The sequence below is a fragment of the Podarcis tiliguerta genome, assembly GCF_965153285.1.
Source record: "Podarcis tiliguerta genome assembly, chromosome: 11".
In the NCBI taxonomy this organism is placed as follows: Eukaryota; Metazoa; Chordata; class Lepidosauria; order Squamata; family Lacertidae; genus Podarcis; species Podarcis tiliguerta.
The window spans coordinates 40,382,662-40,400,731 of record NC_139544.1 but is presented as its reverse complement, the minus strand read 5'-3'; positions in this window follow the sequence as shown (position 1 = coordinate 40,400,731).

Here is an 18,070-nt window from a genome sequence, read left to right as displayed (position 1 = left end):
TTTTGCAGCTGCTCTGATACACCTTAACACCATCACATCTAGCTTGACATTCAGTATAATGCTGGCAAAAAGCAAATCAATACCAGAATTGGCTGATTTCTCGTGACTGATTTCTTGTCTTGGACTATTTCTTAATATCCTAATGTTATGACTCTTTGAAGTGGATATATACACAAAACACTGGAGATATATATAGTTTAGAATTGGTGTGCCAAACTGTCCATTTTTCATCATGCTTGCACTGTTAACAACCGTTGCTTAGTTAACTAGACCCTCAAGAGGTAATTTCTGACTGTGAGGTTGTTTGAATATCCTACATTATTGACCTTATTCATTCAAATCAAATTTGTCTAATGTGGCATTGGATTGGGTTTTTTTCTGCCCAGAGTGCTAGGTGAGATGTAATAATAAAATCAAAGCAGTTTTACCTTCAAACATTACAGTGAGAGCTGCAAGTAAGACATTTCTTGAGGGCTTTGTGCTAAAAGGAGCAGCTTCCCCAGATAAAAATGATTATGTAACAAAAATTTACATTTAATTGTAAATGAATGCAACTGTGGCAGCCTCAGGGTGTGAAGTAATTAAACTAATTGTTTCGGGGTTGTTGTTTTTTCAGAAGGTATGTCCTTATATGCAGTGTCTGCTGAAGAGGAGCAATGACAGACAGGGGAGCTGCCTCCGTGTTGTGCTCCTGCCATAGGGAATTAACATATTGCACTCAGCCCACTTATCTGGTTGGCAAAGAAGTTCTGGGGGCGCATTGCTTAACCTGCGATTAGCTCCCTTTGGAAGGAGGTCACTGGAGACTTATTAGGGTTTTGTGATGTTTGCATTTATTTGCGAATATACAGGTTGAGAGTAGGTGGAGGCACAGCCTAAACACTTGAACAAAGTCCACTGCTCCCACATCAGATCTCAAGAGGGACAGACAGCCTCCTGAGGCAGTTACAAAGCTGAATTCCAGCTCTCTGTAATCCTGTTCAGGTGTTATGTCAACTGTGTTGAAATGGTGGTACAGGGATGCGCAAGCTGACACACACACAGCATCCCCATCAGCTTAACTCCCAGTCCCACGAAGGTCTGAAGGGGACATCTAAGCATGCTCAGATCAGTGTGATGAGTAGCATTCCTGTGATCTGAGACCCCATGTGAAGCTAGAAGGGACTGAGACTTGGAGGGCTGGTAAGGTGTGTGAAACCCCTTGCCCCACCCCTACATGGATTGATTTTAACAGATAACAAAATACCTTCATATTTATTTTATCTATTTGATTAGATTTATACTCCCCAAGCAGTGTATGCAATAAAATTATTTTGCATAAAGCAGCAGCATCCTCATCCATTAATGCAGACTTCTACCTCTACAGGTAAGGCCATCAACCAGGTTTGCTTCCTCATCAGTTCTTTATGAGAACTAGGTCTATAATGATCACATTAACAGGATTAAGTAAGTGGCACAGGAGGCCAGTGTTTCTAGCACAGTGTTACAGTGTGCTCTTATGAGGTAATTAAAAAAAAAAAAAAAGCTATGTATGAGCTGGTGTAAGTACACGAGTCTTTTGATGTGTAAATGAAATGCCGATAAGCATGAACAGGATATAGTTTTTTGCATTGGAAGCAGAATCTGTATGGGAATCAACCCCTATCATAAGGTCACATTTTAATAAGGAAAATTAAAAGTAGTAATTACATTGCATTGAACAGCTCCTAATGCTGCTTTGAAAATTCAGGAAAACCTTCCCACCACCAAATAGGTCTCTTCCTGTTTTCTTCTCTCCTTGGGAAGGACATTTATCTCTGTTGACATAAGCACATATCTCCCCCCCCCCCTCTTTTCCAGCTTGCAACTTGAGTTGTGCAAACATGTCCATACGATCACTATTCCTTTCAATATAGGTTACATTCACAACATGCATTTAAAGCACATGTCTACTACTTTAATGGTCATGGCTTTCCTCACAGATTCATGAGAATTGGTTAAGGTTAAGAAGTATGTAATGAAAGAAGATATTGATGTTATAAATATGAAATTGGGAACTGCTAAATATGTGATATGATGAAATTCAGATTGGAGGGTGTCGAGGAAGCCTTTTAACAATGTAAATACACCAGGGAATATGAAGAAAAAATTCTTCTTTTATTTTGTGTGTTTTTATTGTTGTTAAGTTTTTATGTTGTGTTAAATGTAATGTTTTTCTTTTGTGTTTTTGTCTGTGTGTTATAAGAGAAAGCTAATAAACTTTTTTGGGGGGGGGGGAGAATTGGAGCTTAACCCTCACAGTTCCCAGGATTCTTTGAGGGGAGCCATGTGCTTTGATGTGCTTTAAATGTATGGTGTGGATGTGAATGTGGCTAGAGCTTGCATGGAAATCCAACACACATACAATACACTACACTGGTCGGCATGGTGTATTTCTTTGTCAGGGACCGTGCTGAAGAAGGCTGCACAGAGGAAGGATGGTAGTAGCCAACCCCTCCTCCTCCTCCTTCTCGTCCTCCTCCTGATCCTGAATCTTCTCAGGAGCAGGAAGACAGTATAGATTTGGAACAGTGGTTTACAGAGGGGCATAGTTCAGAAGGCAAAAGCTGGGAAATACTGGATGGGGAACAGCTAGGAGAAGAACACTAGAAGAGAGAGAGTTAACAGATTCCCAGTCTCTGGATAGTATCCACCCCCCTCCCCAAAGTCCTGAAGACCTCAGAATACATCAGAACAGAAAACACAGAGGCACCAAACTCAGATTACAAGATGTTAGAGTGATGTAGATTAATAGGGACGGACGGGAGAATCCTTAATTGGGAGCACCGCCATTCCTAAGAGACGTGTTCTTTGTTCTCTCACTGTGATTATTAAAGTTTCTAACTGGTAAGACGACTCCTTTTCCTTTGTTCTGCTTGTTGTTGTTTGTTGTTTAGTCGTTTAGTCGTGTCCGACTCTTCGTGACCCCATGGACCAGAGCACACCAGGCACTCCTGTCTTCCACTGCCTCCCGCAGTTTGGTCAGACTCATGTTTGTAGCTTCCAGAACACTGTCCAACCATCTCATCCTCTGTCGTCCCCTTCTTCTTGTGCCCTCCATCTTTCCCAACATCAGGGTCTTTTCCAGGGAGTCTTCTCTTCTCATGAGGTGGCCAAAGTATTGGAGCCTCAGCTTCACGATCTGTCCTTCCAGTGAGCACTCAGGGCTGATTCCTTAAGAATGGATAGGTTTGATCTTCTTGCAGTCCACGGGACTCTCAAGAGTCTCCTCCAGCACCATAATTCAAAAGCATCAATTCTTCGGCGATCAGCCTTCTTTATGATCCAGCTCTCACTTATCTACTTATCTACTGCCAAAGGGCGGGAGGAATCTGATTCCCCGAAATCTGACATTCTGACTCTTTTTGTTACAGAGAAGACTGGACCTTTTTTGTAAACCACTTTGAGGGGGTTTTCTACAATCAAGTATCTAAATTTTACGAAATAAATAAACAAACATTTATTGAAAACTTGGCACCCTTTTTAAACAGCCTGTGAGCAATTGTACTTTTGCTTGCTTAGTTACCCAGAGCTTCATCATCAGATCTGGAGCTCTGGCAAGAGGGGATATTTCCCCATTTAAGGTGGTGTTTGATCAAGCGCAAGGTGGACTGCGCTTGGACTCTCTAGGTGTGTTAATTCCATACTGCAGCTCTGCGAAAGAGGAGAAGGATTCTTTTTGTGCTATTGCCATTCCTTCCCCATTTCTCGAGTGAGTGCCCATTCTCACGGCCAGTTAAAACACATGGTGGCCAAACAGGAAAATACAAACCCTTTGCCCATAATGATTTCCAGCCACATCGGCCTAAATCAAAGGTGTGTCTGCCAGGAAATTTGGAATTTTGCTTTTGGTGCCCTGGTCTAAATGTGGGTTCAATGGTGATGGGCCAAAAGCTTAGAGACAATGCAGTGTAGTGAACAGAACGTTTGGAGTTGGAGTGGAAACACACTGATTCATATTGCACAAGTATATAGAAAACATGAGAGCACCACCTGGATGAAGAACATGCAGCAGTACTGCCAGGATGAAGACTTGCAGATTTTGCTAAATTTCTCAGCTGCTTCAGAAATCGATCCCCATTTAATGAAAAGCAACCTCTGTGCTGAACTCCATTTGAAGCACAGTTATGCCACGTGGTAACTATGCGTATTTTTCGCTCTATAAGACGAACCAGACCACAAGACACACCTAGTTTTTGGAGGAGGAAAACAAGAAAAAAAAATATTCTGAATCTTAGAAGCTAGAACAGCAAGAGGGATCGCTGCGCAGTGAAAGCAGCAATCCCTCTTGCTGTTCTGGCTCCTGGGATAGCTGCGCAGCCTGCATTCACTCCATACGACGCACACACATTTCCCCTTACTTTTTAGGAGGGAAAAAGTGAGTCTTATAGAGCAAAAAAATACAGTAAATTATCTGAAAGAGAGAGGGGGAGATGGTGTGCATCAGAAAACACCCAGTACATCAGACACAACTTGTGCTAAGCTTCTCAATGTAAATGTAACATACCCCAGAAAACTTCTGCGTTTACATGCAGAATTTCATCCTTTAGGCCTTAGGAGCATCCAGCTTTTATTTGCAGGTCCTGTTAATACCACACTGATTGTAAATCCCAAGAAGCACAGAGCAGCAGTTCTTATCTTGTTAAAAGTGTAAAGCACTGTTTACTAAGAACATGATAAGGACCCTGCTGGATCAGACCCAAGGTCTGTCTAGGCTCCTCCAGAATATTTTTATTCTAAGCATTCCCTCTGATTTGCTTCCACAAAGTTTACACCGAGGCTAGATTATAACACGCACATGTTTCGGTGCATTTCCCTATCACTTGTCAAACCACAAGAAGTCCCGTTCCGTAAAAAAACAAAAAACCACTTAAATTTGTTTCATTATAGTACAATATGTTTCATTAGTACCATATCTGTTTATGAAGCTGAATCTAGCCCTGATGGGAGGAGGGTTTGAAATGCAATGTGATCTATTCAATAGCAGGGAAGCAGCAGCCTGGACAAAACTGAGCTGCTCTAAAACATTTACCAGTTGCTACATAGGCACTTTTAAAGCACCAAATTGCACACATGTTTTATCTCCACTGAGCACCATGGCGAAAGGTTTTGGTTGAAGTGGCAGAGTCTCACTTTAGGAAAATTGCTGGTGAGGATTTCGTTTCATTTGCATTCATTTATTCCTGGCTAATGAGTCCTGAGTCTTGTTTTAAAGTATAATGATATATATGCTAATACGTTCTTTGTTCTCACCACAAGTAATTGAACATTTCATTGCTGAGCACCGGGGGCCGATGCAGTGTGCATATCTAATGTGAGGAGATCATACTCCCCCCCCCCACTTTTCTAATTTAGCAATGCACAGAACTGATACTGCCCATTAGAAATTCAACTAGGTAACTCAGTCATTGGGCTGTTTGTTTCCTTGCCTGCCCACAGTACTCCCTGTTCTTTGTTTGAAACTGTGCCCAATTTCTGATAGTCAGGTAAATGCTTTGGATCCAAAGAACCATTCCATCTGAGCAGACATCAGTTCTGCTTGTGTATACAGGTGAGTGAGAGGTCCATTGATTCCTACACACTGTCTTCAGATTTCATGGCTCCTTCAAGGGAGACATTTTCTGGGCTATGGGGAGTTGCAGATGCAATGAATCAACAACATACCCCCAAGACATGTGAAAACTTCTTCACTCTACTTGCAGGGTAGGATCTTTGGATCCAATCATTCTAAACTTCTAGCTAACTCTTGAAATATATGGTTTCATAGAATCTATAGAATCATAAAATTGTAGAGATGGAAAAGACCCCTGAAGCCCTCTGCATCCATGGCAGATGGCCATCTAATGTCTACTTAAAAACCTCCAGGGAAGGAGAGTTCACAATCTCCTGAGGGAGTCCATTCCACTGTTGAACTGCTCTCACTGTCAAAAAGTTCTTTCTGATGTTTAGTTGGAATCTCCTTTCTTGTAACTTGACTCCACTGGTTTGGTCCTCCCCTCCAGAGAAGGAGAAAACAAGATTGCTCCATCTTCCATGTGACAGCCCATATTTGAAGATGGCTTTCATATCTCCTCTCAGTCTCCTTCCCCGCCCCCCCAGGCAAAACAAACCCAACTCCTTCAACTGTTCCTCATGAGGCTGGGTTTCCAGACCCTTGATCATCTTGGGTCCCCTCCTCTGCACACAGTGGGCTTGCACGCAGGGGCAGTACGTTTGTAAGCGGTGAGGTTAGAGGAAAATTGACTACAACAACTACTGAAAGTTCCAATTCAGTTAGAGCTAGGTTGTATGCAAAGCAGCCATTTACAACAACAGTGGTAGGTAAGGAACAATCAACTTGAGAATGCTGAGTTAAAGAACGCCAGTAGCAGTGGTGGGACAGGAAGCTATTGTCCCTGTTCAGACCCAAATAGACAGAAATGAATTTCTGAAGACATTCATCTGAAAGGGTTGCATTGCTGTCTTTCCCCCAGGTTCTTGCTTTTTAAAGCATGATGTTTGCATCAGGTTGGAAGGCATGATTTCTAGTGTGATTGGGGAGGTTGTGAGATACTCTTGTTTCCCCAGCATTGCATGTTCTGAAATTTATTTATTTATTTCATAAAACGTATATATATTGCCTGATTGTTAAAAAAAACAACCGTAGAAGCTGAAATGGAATCCTTTTTCTAGTTCAACTCTCTCCCTTCCCTTCCTTTATGCATTCATGGGCACCGCATGGAATGTTTACACTTTGAAGAGAAGAAGAAATGGTAAGGGGGGAGGAAGTAGATGCTGGTATGGAAGGTTGACACCTTCCTTCCTACTCCTCAGAAATAAATAACTGTCCCATTCCAAACAGTAGCCACCGCCATGAGATTTGGTGAAGGACAGAGCCCTGTGTAACCTCAAAAAAGCCTGAATAGAAGTACCTGGGCAGGGCTGTCCTAAGACATAATTCTGCCCATAGTGAAGGAGAAGGTGCCAACCCCTGTTTCATGTACAGAACCTGAGAAGACTAGCAGCTGAAACTTATTTCACCACTGGGACCACATCCTCTTAAGGGCAGCAGCCTATTTTAATGGGTGCAAATAGGCTTCTTGACCTATGTAGCTGTCTGGCACCTTGCTGCTGCTCTCCACCATCCAGCTCTGTGCTCACTAAAGTGGCTGCCTCACCTTGCCTAACAGAGGGGCTGGCCCTGACACTGTATAATGGTGTGTCTTTTAGAAAGCCACCTGGAATATGTTGTCCTATCTGCTTGCCTTATATTCAGATTAGAGATCAATGCTAAAGGGAATAGGGATGGGTTGCATTGTGACTGACTGGTCAACAATAAGTGACATGTCCACTTCTTACAGCAATTCACTTAGCTCCTAGCCAACTATTGTGAACCTTTCAGTACTCAGTCAGCACTGAGATAGTTTTTGTGGCTTCCAGCAAGAGGACTCTATCTGTTTCTAGGTCAGCCATACGATCATGTTCCAGTTCATATATCGGAGAGTTTCCAAAGTTGGAAACATTTCTTTGAAGGCTGTAAGGTGAGCATATCTTGCATTAATTATAAATTCTCAATGCTGATACCGTCTGTGGATTTGGAAAGGGAAGACATTGGCATCGTCTCTTAAGTTGTTTTTGCACTTAGCAAAAGGGTATCCACAGGGCTCTAACACCAGAGCTCTATACAACATCAAGAAACCTGCTGAAACAGATTGAAATTTATAACCTTCGATCTTCAGAAATGAATTCCAATTTTACAACAATCAGCCTATTATGACTCAGGCGCTTTCAGAACATGTTTTCTCATGCTGTCATTATAACCGCCCACTGATGACGATTTGAAATGCAAAGCTCATCTGTGCTCAGGTCATAAGTTTCTTATATCCGTAGCCCAGCCCAGGCTTCCTCAACCTGGTGGCTTTCAGATGTTTTGTATCACAGATCCCATCATCCCTGACAATTGCCCATGTTGGCTGGGGCTGGTGGAGGCTAGAGCACAAAGCATCTGGAGGCTGCTATTGACACTGTATGTAGAAGCAGCAACCACAGAGTCAGAAGAACTATGCAAATCTGCTGTGCACTCTAATATTTTTTAAAAATGTATAACAACAACAACAACAACAATTTATTATTTGTACCCGGCCCATCTGGCTGGGTTTCCCCAGCCACTCTGGGTGGCTTCCATAGAAACCAAAAATACACTAAAATATCACAGATTAAAAACTTCCCTGAACAGGGCTGCCTTAAAATGTCTTCTGAATGTCAGGTAGTTATTTATCGCTTTGACATCTGATGGGAGGACGTTCCAAAGGGTGGGCGCCACTACCGAGAAGGCTCTCTGCCTGGTTCCCTGTAGCTTTGCTTCTCGCAATGAGGGAACTGCCAGAAGGCCCTCGGCGCTGGACCTCAGCGTCCGGGCAGAACGATGGGGGTGGAGACGCTCCTTCAGGTATACTGTGCCGAGGCCGTTTAGGGCTTTAAAGGTCAACACCAGCACTTTGAATTGTGCTCGGAAACGTACTGGGAGCCAATGTAGGTCTTTCAAGAACAGTGTTATGTGGTCTCGGCGGCCGCCCCCAGTCACCAGTCTAGCTGGCACATTCTGGATTAGTTGTAGTTTCCGAGTCACCTTCAAAGATAGCCCCACGTAGAGCGCATTACAGTAGTCCAAGCAGGAGATAACTAGAGCATGCACCACTCTGGCGAGACAGTCCGCGGGCAGGTAGGGTCTCAGCCTGCGTACCAGGTGGAGTTGGTAGACAGCTGCCCTGGATACAGAATTGACCTGCGCCTCCATGGACAGCTGTGAGTCCAAAATGACTCCCAGTCTGCGCACCTGGTCCTTCAGGGGCACAGTTACCCTATTCAGGACCAGGGATTCCTCCACACCAGCCCGCCCCCTGTCCCCCAAAAACAGTACTTCTGTCTTGTCAGGATTCAACTTCAATCCATTAGCCGCCATCCATCCTCCAACCGTCTCCAGGCACTCACACAGGACCTTCACCACCTTCACTGGTTCTGATTTGAAAGAGAGGTAGAGCTGGGTATCATCTGCATATTGATGGACACCCAGTCCAAACCCCCTGATTATCTCTCCCAGCGGCTTCATATAGATGTTAAAAAGCATGGGGGAGAGGACGGAACCCTGAGGCACCCCACAAGTGAGGGCCCAGGGGTCTGAACACTCATCCCCCACCACCACTTTCTGAACACGGCCCAGGAGGAAGGAGTGAAACCACTGTATAACAGTGCCCCCAGCTCCCAGCCCCCCTAGACGGTCCAGAAGGATGTTATGGTCGATTGTATCAAAGGCCGCTGAACGATCCAGCAGAACTAGGAAACAACTCTCACCTTTGTCCCTAGCTCGCCGGAGATCATCAACCAGCGCAACCAAGGCAGTTTCAGTCCCATGATGAGGCCTGAATCCCAATTGGAAGGGATCCAAATGGTCCGCATCCTCCAGGCGTGCCTGGAGTTGTTCAGCAACCACGCGCTCAATCACCTTGCCCAAGAATGGAAGATATGAGACTGGGTGATAGTTGGCCATACTGGCAGGGTCTGAAGATGGTTTTTTAAGAAGCGTTTTAATGACCACCTCTTTCAGCGGATCTGGGAATGTTCCCTCACAGAGGGAAGCATTCACCACCCCGCAGAGCCCATCGCCCAGCCCTTCCCGGCTTGCTTTTATTAGCCAGGATGGGCAAGGATCAAGGAGACAGGTGGTTGGTTTCACGCGTCCAAGCTGCCTGTCCACATCCTCGGGGGTAACGGATTGAAATTGATTCCATGCAACTTGATCAGACAGAGCTCTAGCACTCTCCCGCCCCAGCCCTGCTCCCACGGTGGTGTCTAGCTCCTTCCGAATATGAGTGATTTTATCTGCAAAAAACTTTGCAAAATCGTTGCAGGAGATCTTGGGGCCTTTACAAGACCCCGGTGGCAAAGGTGGTTCCGTTAAATTGCGAACCACCTGAAAGAGACTCCTGCTACTATTTTCTGCAGATGCAATAGAGGCAGTGAAGAAAGTCTTCTTCGCCATCGCTATCGCCACTTGGTAGGCTCGACGTTGAGCTCTAACCTGTGTCCGGTCAGATTCGGAGTGAGTTTTCTGCCACCAACGCTCTAGCCGTCTCAGCGATTGTTTCATCGCCTTCAGCTCCGAAGAAAACCACGCGGCTGTCCGGGCTCCATGCAATCACTGCGCAGCGATCCCTCTTGCTGTTCTGGCTTCTGAGATTCAGAATATTTTTTTTCTTGTTTTCCTCCTCCAAAAACTAGGTGCGTCTTGTGGTCTGGTGCCTCTTATAGAGCGAAAAATACGGTACATACCTTTCTCCATTTCAGTTTTCTTTAACAGCATGCTCAAAAACTTAAGGTACTTTGCCCTGCCTCAGGGCCTGCTTCCTTGTCTCCACACACCTTGTTTTTTGATCCACTATGACATTGTTGACCAACTGGGAGCACCTTGATCATACCATCATGTTCTGGAAAAGAATGGCCATTGGTGAAAATGGGATCATAGCTTACGCGGCATACCTGAGATTGCCTTGCTGCTTTGCTTTCTCTATCCCTTCCAGATTTCCAAACACAACCTCCCCATCTCTTCTTTCATCTTTAGTATGGTCTATAGAAATAATGGAGCAGAAATAAACAGACCCAAGAGAAATGCATTGCTAAGCAACTTCTTCCTCAGGACTAAGGGGCAGGGCAAGTCTAATATGTACTGAAACTTTTCTTTGTTCCCAGTCAAGGCTGAGACATATGGTGGGCTCTCACAGTTGGCTTGCTGCTCAGACCAGCTTTTTTAAATTACAGAGCAGCCTTCTAAAATCCAAGCCACAGGTAAATGATTCTGATCAGCTGGTCTATAAAGAGGGGGTCATGCTCTATTCTGGCCTATGGTAGTTAAGAGATTCCTTTGTTTATCTGGCCTCACTTTTGCTCAGAGCTGGTTCACAGGCTGAATTCCAACCTAATATCCATCAGGAATCAAGGTCAGGATGCTCTGCAGACTTGAGGTTTAACAGAAATGCTTTCACGCAAGAACTGTTTACTGCCAATGTCCTATTTTACCTTTTAATACGGCTTCTCTTAGGTGTGTTTCAGTTTGTGCAGGCACATGAAATGTTGACTGTTTTCAGTTAGTGTGTGGATAGTGTCATTATGTCCACTGGACTTATTCGTATCTCGTTGTAGTCAGAAGTTTCTTCCTGTTCTGCTCTTGCCAGGGAGAGACATTGAAGTTGTAATCAAGTTCCTATATTGATGCGTCCTTTAAGCTGACTATGACACATCAAGGGAGAAGTGTGGAAAGCTGGTGTGTACCCTCCACGCAACAGCATTCATGCCAGATCACAAGAACTTTTCCCTTCCCCAAAGCATGAAATATTAAGCAGTGTCTCTGTGTGTGACACATATCGCCTGCTTGACTGTGGTCCATGATTATAGCACAACACAGGAGGGTAGCAATGATATATGGGTCAGGAGAGGTTGGGAAAAGAATCTTGATTGCAATGGAGAGGATTACCTCAGTGAGATCCGCTACATTATTCATGCTGTCATTAACTTGACACAGTGGGACTGTCAAATGTGTTATCTGTTCAGAAAACCTGTGGCATAACATAAGGCTTTTTGCATCTCCTTAATATTCCTTCACTGAAACACACACACAAACTGTTACTTGTGTGCAATGTGCAAAATATGCTAATATATGCAGGGAAGTTACAGAAACAATTCTATCTCTGATTTTCCAAGCTTGGATTCCCTTGGAAAGTCTGCCCAGCTGAGGTTTGCCAAACTACTCTGTTCTGACCTTTGTAGGGTATTGTCCATTCCCTGCTTCAGTTTAAGGTCACAGATGATCTGAGGGTCTGATCAGGGGTGGGATGAGGAGGTTTGAGTTGATTACATGCTCAGAGGAACATGTTGGGATGGGACCTGCCTCCACTCAAGGTGGATTACAAAAGTGCTATGCAAAACTTCAGTAAATGAAATCCCAGGTATTATTAACCTGTGTTACATAATGAAGCACAAGAGGAAACTACTGACAATTTTCAGGAGCTGTGGACGGCCACATTTAAATTCTGATCTAAAGAGCTTCTCTCCAGCTCATGGTCCCCAAGGACAGTAGCCTTAGCTGGGAGTGCAGAATGCAGAACAAACAGCTCTGTTGGCCTGGGTCAAGGCAGGTGCAGGAGTGGCTCTGCTGTTAGGCAGAGTGAGGTGGCTGCCTCAGGGATGACAATTCCTCAGATGACAATAAGGACATTTCTCACTCCCCCCCACCCAACTGAGGCTCCTTGACCACCCATTTTTGTCCCGCCCCCAAGCATTTCCTATCAGAAGAAGGGCAAATACAGTGGTACCTCAGGTTACATACGCTTCAGGTTACATACGCTTCAGGTTACAGACTCCGCTAACCCAGAAATAGTGCTTCAGGTTAAGAACTTTGCTTCCGGTTGAGAACAGAAATCGTGCTCTGGCGGCGCAGCAGCAGCAGGAGGTCCCATTAGCTAAAGTTGTGCTTCAGGTTAAGAACAGTTTCAGGTTAAGTACGGACCTCCAGAACGAATTAAGTACTTAACCCGAGGTACCACTGTATACCCTCCACCATCCTGAGAAAACCCCTTAATCCCAATTTTATTTTATTCTTTGGAAGATTTACAAAAAGAAAAACATACACCAATATTTTTATTTTTTGAAAGGGGCAAGATTAGACGCTGACGCACAAAGCATTTTTTAATTTAAAAAATCAAGATTCCTTGTGCTCCACTCCACCCCACCCCCTTTCTTCCTGCCCAGGCTGGCCCTGCCCTCTTCCTGCACCTCAGGGCTGGTGTGTCATATGAGGCCGGCAGTGGCGTAGCGTGGGGGGTGCAGGGGGGGCCGGCCGCACCGGGCGCAACATCTGGGGGGGGCGCGCTCGCACTCGCAGCTCTCTGCCCCTACCTGGCTCACTCACTCTCTCTCACTGCAGTGCTGGCTGTGCGAATCCGATCCGAGCCGCCGGGTCGCCGCCCACTGTGGAGGGGAGGGTGCCAGGCATGTGGTGCGGTGCGGAGAGAGAGCAAGGGACTATCTGGGGGAGGGACAGTGCAGCGGGGGGCCGCAAATTACTTGCCTTGGCCCGGGTTAGGGGGTGCAAATTACTTGCCTTGCCCCAGGTGCTGACAACCCACACTACACCACTGGAGGCCGGGCCTCAGCAGTGGCAGTCTCTCGTCCTCCTTGCCCGCTCTCCAGCAGCTTACTACAAGCTGCCCAAGGGGTGACAGCCATAGAGATGCCACAGGATGCTCCCTCGCAGCAGCCACTGTTGCCACTGCTCAGGGCAAGTACTGGCTCATCTCCTCCCCAAGCTTGCTGGCAATGGCGCTGGCAGAGGAAATAAGAAAATAGGGACAGTCGGAGGGTATGCAGTAGATGCTGGGAAATGGCAGTGAGTTGGAAAAGCAGCTGTTCATGCCACAAGGCCTGTTACCCTCAGGTTAGTGTAGGACACTGTCGTGTCACCTGCCGTAAGATTAAAGTGCCTAGGGCAGAAATAGAGAACATATGGTCCTCCAGATGTTGATGGACTGCAATTCCTCTCATCCCTGAAAAGTTGGCCATGCTGCGGAGCACCAGTCCAACAATTTGGGAAGGGGCACGAGTCTCCCAGCCAGGGGTGACATAATGATATTTCACCTTCTTTGGATTTCTTGCCTTAATGCCAAACAATTGTTAACAATAAAAGGAGATGCAATAATACGGAACAAGTGACGCATAAAAAGGCCTTTAACTGTGCAGAAACAGGGAACTACAACAGGCTAAAAAAAGGGGGGGCATAGCCAGGTTCTAAAGAAGGAACAGATCGTTGCTAAATATATTTTGAGTGTTTTGTCACTGTCACGACCAGATTATAATTATTATATATCCTCCCTGCTTTTGCTCTCTGGCCATATAATCTATGTTTATAAGCATTCTTGAAACTATGAGATTTAGAAGATTTAGCTGCTTGGAGGATTATTTTACATCTGTTCACTTTGAGCTAATACTGGATAGGCTGGCTCTTTCCATTCTCTATTGGGCTTATCCATACAGCTCGGGCACATCAAGGTCAATCCTTGCACGTGTGTCATGCGCACAAGGTCAGGGGTGGGCAACCTCAGGTCCTGGTGATGAATGTGGCCCTCAACACCTCTCTATCAGGCCCTTGAGACTCCTCCCATCAATGCATATACCCAGTTTATCTTGTGCTCTTGAAGTTCATGATTCTAGGAGTGGGGGGAAACACCTCAGGTCTTTTCACATACTCCCTAGCCATTGAGCCAGTCACCTCCCCAACAAAAAAATGGGTTTGGGGGCAACTCTTAAGAGAGTTTCCATCAGAACTTGACGCTCTTCTATACAGACTCCGAGCCTCACAGCAATATGTGTAAAATTGATGTAAATATAAACACTGAGGTACTGCAATTCCCGGCAGCTTCGCATCCGGCACATGCAACCCCTGAATGTGGAGATTAAGTCACATAATGTGAAACCAAGTGGCACAGCAACATCCCAGAGTAAGGAACAATCAGGAACCTTAAACATTGCTTTATATATTTATAGCATTTTGTATCTGTTCACTGGCAGATTATATCTTTTTTTTGTACAGAAAATTTCTTATGTGTGAATTATCCCTGGCACCTATGCAGGCAAGAGATAGAAACAAAAATCCTTGAAGTCCACAGACTATTGTCTTGGGTGGACATAATCTGTAGGTAAATAAATATGTGATTGCCTCCATGTCTGAAGAATGCCCCCATTATGTTTCATACTGCGGGTGTGGTAGCTGTCAGATGCAGGACATGTGTGTTTACATTTGGAACAAATCTCCTTTTCCTCATAATCTCCAGGCAACCTTCTCTGATAATAAGTGTGATCAACACATAAGACAACATGGATTTCGCTATGTTTAAATTGCAAAAGCTCAAACACCAAGAAAATGCTTGAAGCCGAGATGAATGACCCTTAACTATAACTTGCTGTCACTTGATTAATTCATGAAACAAGTTTCCCACCTGACTCTGTTGCAAAGATACTGCATGATGCAAAGTCAACAAATGAACTATGTGAAAGTTGGACATTTACTTTTGTGGCCCGCTCCTATTTCCTTATTGCAAACAAATGGCATTGACTGTCACATGTTGCTATCAAAACTGGGGGGAAAAGAAAACACAGAAAGAATAACCTAAATCCATAGAAAGGCTTCCTTCTCCTTTTTCTGCAGCCTCTGAGCTTAGAAAACACCATTAGCGAATGATTTTGTTGGACAGATTTAGAAGGAACAAGAGAGTTCAATGCAACTGAAATGGGATTTACAAAAACTGAAAAGAATGAAATGTTCTAAATTGGCTTAGCAGCCATTGATTCTCTCCCTGCATTGTTAAGTGATTACATTAGGACTGTGCACATAAGAATGGGACCAAGAAACATTGCTGAGCTTGAAGGAACCTGAAAGTCATTTTGGTCAACAGCTTGTGCAAAGGTCCTTCCTATCTAACAATACTACATCATGGTTGTGCAATGCCAAGGCCTTGAGGGCCCAACATGGCTGACATCTCCCTCCACTGGCATTCCTTCCGACATACCTCTGTTGAAAATAGGAACACACGTCTTTTGGTGCTGCGCTCTTGTGGGAACCAGCTGACTCATGCGAGAGCACAGCACCATTGCACCAAAACATTTCAAGTAAACATGGCAACCAGATTAAGAATGGTCGAAGCCCCCAAACCTGATGTTTGTAGCATCAGGTAGTGATTTGCATATAGGAACATAGAAACTCATTTAATACTGGGCCAGGCATAGTACTATCTAGCTGAAATTTGCCTACACTGATTGACTTTCCAGGTTTTCAGACAGGAGTTTCTCTCAGCCCTAACTGGAGATGATGGGGATTGAGCCTGAAACATTCTGAAGGGCTCTGCAACTGAGCTATGACTTTTTATGAAAGATCTAACACCACAGGCAAAACTTTCACGTTACCTGATGTCCCCTAATATCACCTGATGCTTAATTTCAACAGACCTTCAGCCTTGGTAGCTCAGTTGGTAGAGCAGGAGATGCTTAATCTCAGGATCACAGGTTCAAGCTCCACATTCGGCAAAAGATTCCTGCATTGCAAGGGGTTGGACTATGAGCCTTGTGGTCCCTTACAATTCTACAATTCTTTGATTCTCTGATCTGGCCATAAAGGCGTTATTACATGTACAATTCACCATTATTGGTGGTTATAGTGGCATGAAGATCTTTCCCAATGCTTGCTTAAGCCACTTTGTGGTGTGGCTAAGCTCTGGTCCGTATGAAGTTTAGATTGTGGTGTCTGAGTCAGAAAGCATGAATTCCAGAAACAGCATCCTCCTCAACCTGCACAAAAACTGCAATAGACGCTACAAAGAGCAGGCACCCTGGGTCTTGGAAGATTTCTCCTCGAGGAAGCAAGTCACAGCAGCAGAACACAGACTAGCACAAGAGCAGGTGTGGAAAGTAATTAGTGTCTTCCTTAATTTAGTTTAGAGTCTGCCTTATGCTGTGTTTTTATGGATTGTTAATAACTGGCCCTTTAAGAGAAATGAAATGGAACCCTGGGGAAAGGAAGGGGAAACTAGGCTCCAGGGCAGTCCTGTTTGAGCGAATCAAGTTTAAATCTCTGCCGGGCTGTTAGAGCGGCTCTTGGTCAATAATGTTTTGGTTGGTGTGCATCCCCCTGGTCTGTCCTGTCCCCCAGGACACACAGAACATTCTTGAACAGCCCCACCCAGGGAAGATCACACAGGCATTACTCCAGCAGTTCTGTGGGGAGCACATTCTTTATGACAGTAACACAAAGCTGCACAGCTAGTGACCCACTAAATCCAACTCGGGGAAGGGATGCGAGTGGCGCTGTGGTTTAAACCACTGAGCCTCTTGGGCTTGCCGATCAGAAGGTCAGTGCTTTGAATCCCCACGATGGGGTGAGCTCCTGTTGCTCTGTCCCAGCTCCTGCCAACCCAGCAGTTTGAAAGCATGCCAGTGCAAGTAGATAAATAGGTACTGCTGCGGTGGGAAGGTAAACAGTGTTTCTGTGCGCTCTGGTTTCTGTCTTGGTGTTCCGTTGCATCTGAAGCAGTTTGGGCATGCTGGTCACATGTGGACAAACACTGGCTCCCTTGGACTGAAAGCAAGATGAGTGCCACAACGCCATAGTCACCTTTGACTGAACTTAAAAAGGTAAAGGACCCATGGATGGTGTTGTTTTTTTAAAATCCAACCCAGTCCATCAACCAAATAATGTGTTTCTGCTGGACAATGCAACCCAGCCAGATGGGTGAGGTATTATTATTATTATTATTTCTCTGTTTTTGCAGGCAATAGTCATTTAGAACTAGTGTGGAGGGGGTGGGTTACACAGTGGCGTAGCGTGGGTTGTCAGCAAGTAATTTGCGCCCCTGAACCCATGGATTTGCGCCCCCGAACCTGTGGATTTACGCCCCCTAACCCCCAGATGTTGTGCCTGGTGCGGCCGGCACCCCCTGCACCCCCCACGCTACGCCACTGGGGTTACATATTGTGTACGCTTGGTCCAAGGTTCTAGAGTTGGGACCAGGAACCTGTGGCTCTCCAGACACTTTTGGACTCCCAACTCCCATCAGCCTCAGCCAGCGTTGCTAACAACAAGGGATGATGGGAGTTGTGGTTGAGCAACATCTGGAGGGACCATGGATTCCTCATCCCAACTCTAGAGGAAAGCGAGGTATGCCACAACTAGACTCGGTTTTCAGGGAGCTTGATTCATTATCTGCTCAGGGCTGCCTGGCATTCTTCCCAGCAGGAAGGGTGGATCTGCTGACATCACCCTTGTACGCCAAACCTTAATAGGCTCCCTGTGTTGTCTCTTGAACCTTGCTGATTGAATTCAGGCTCTGCACAACAGGTTTTAGTTACTTAACTGATTTTATTTGTAAGGTTATATGCAGCTCTGTAGCAGAGCTCTGGGATGGAAGGTCCATACTATATGGTGCTAGAAGGGATGGGCAATGGGGTCCAGGGCCTGTCTAATAAATAACTGACC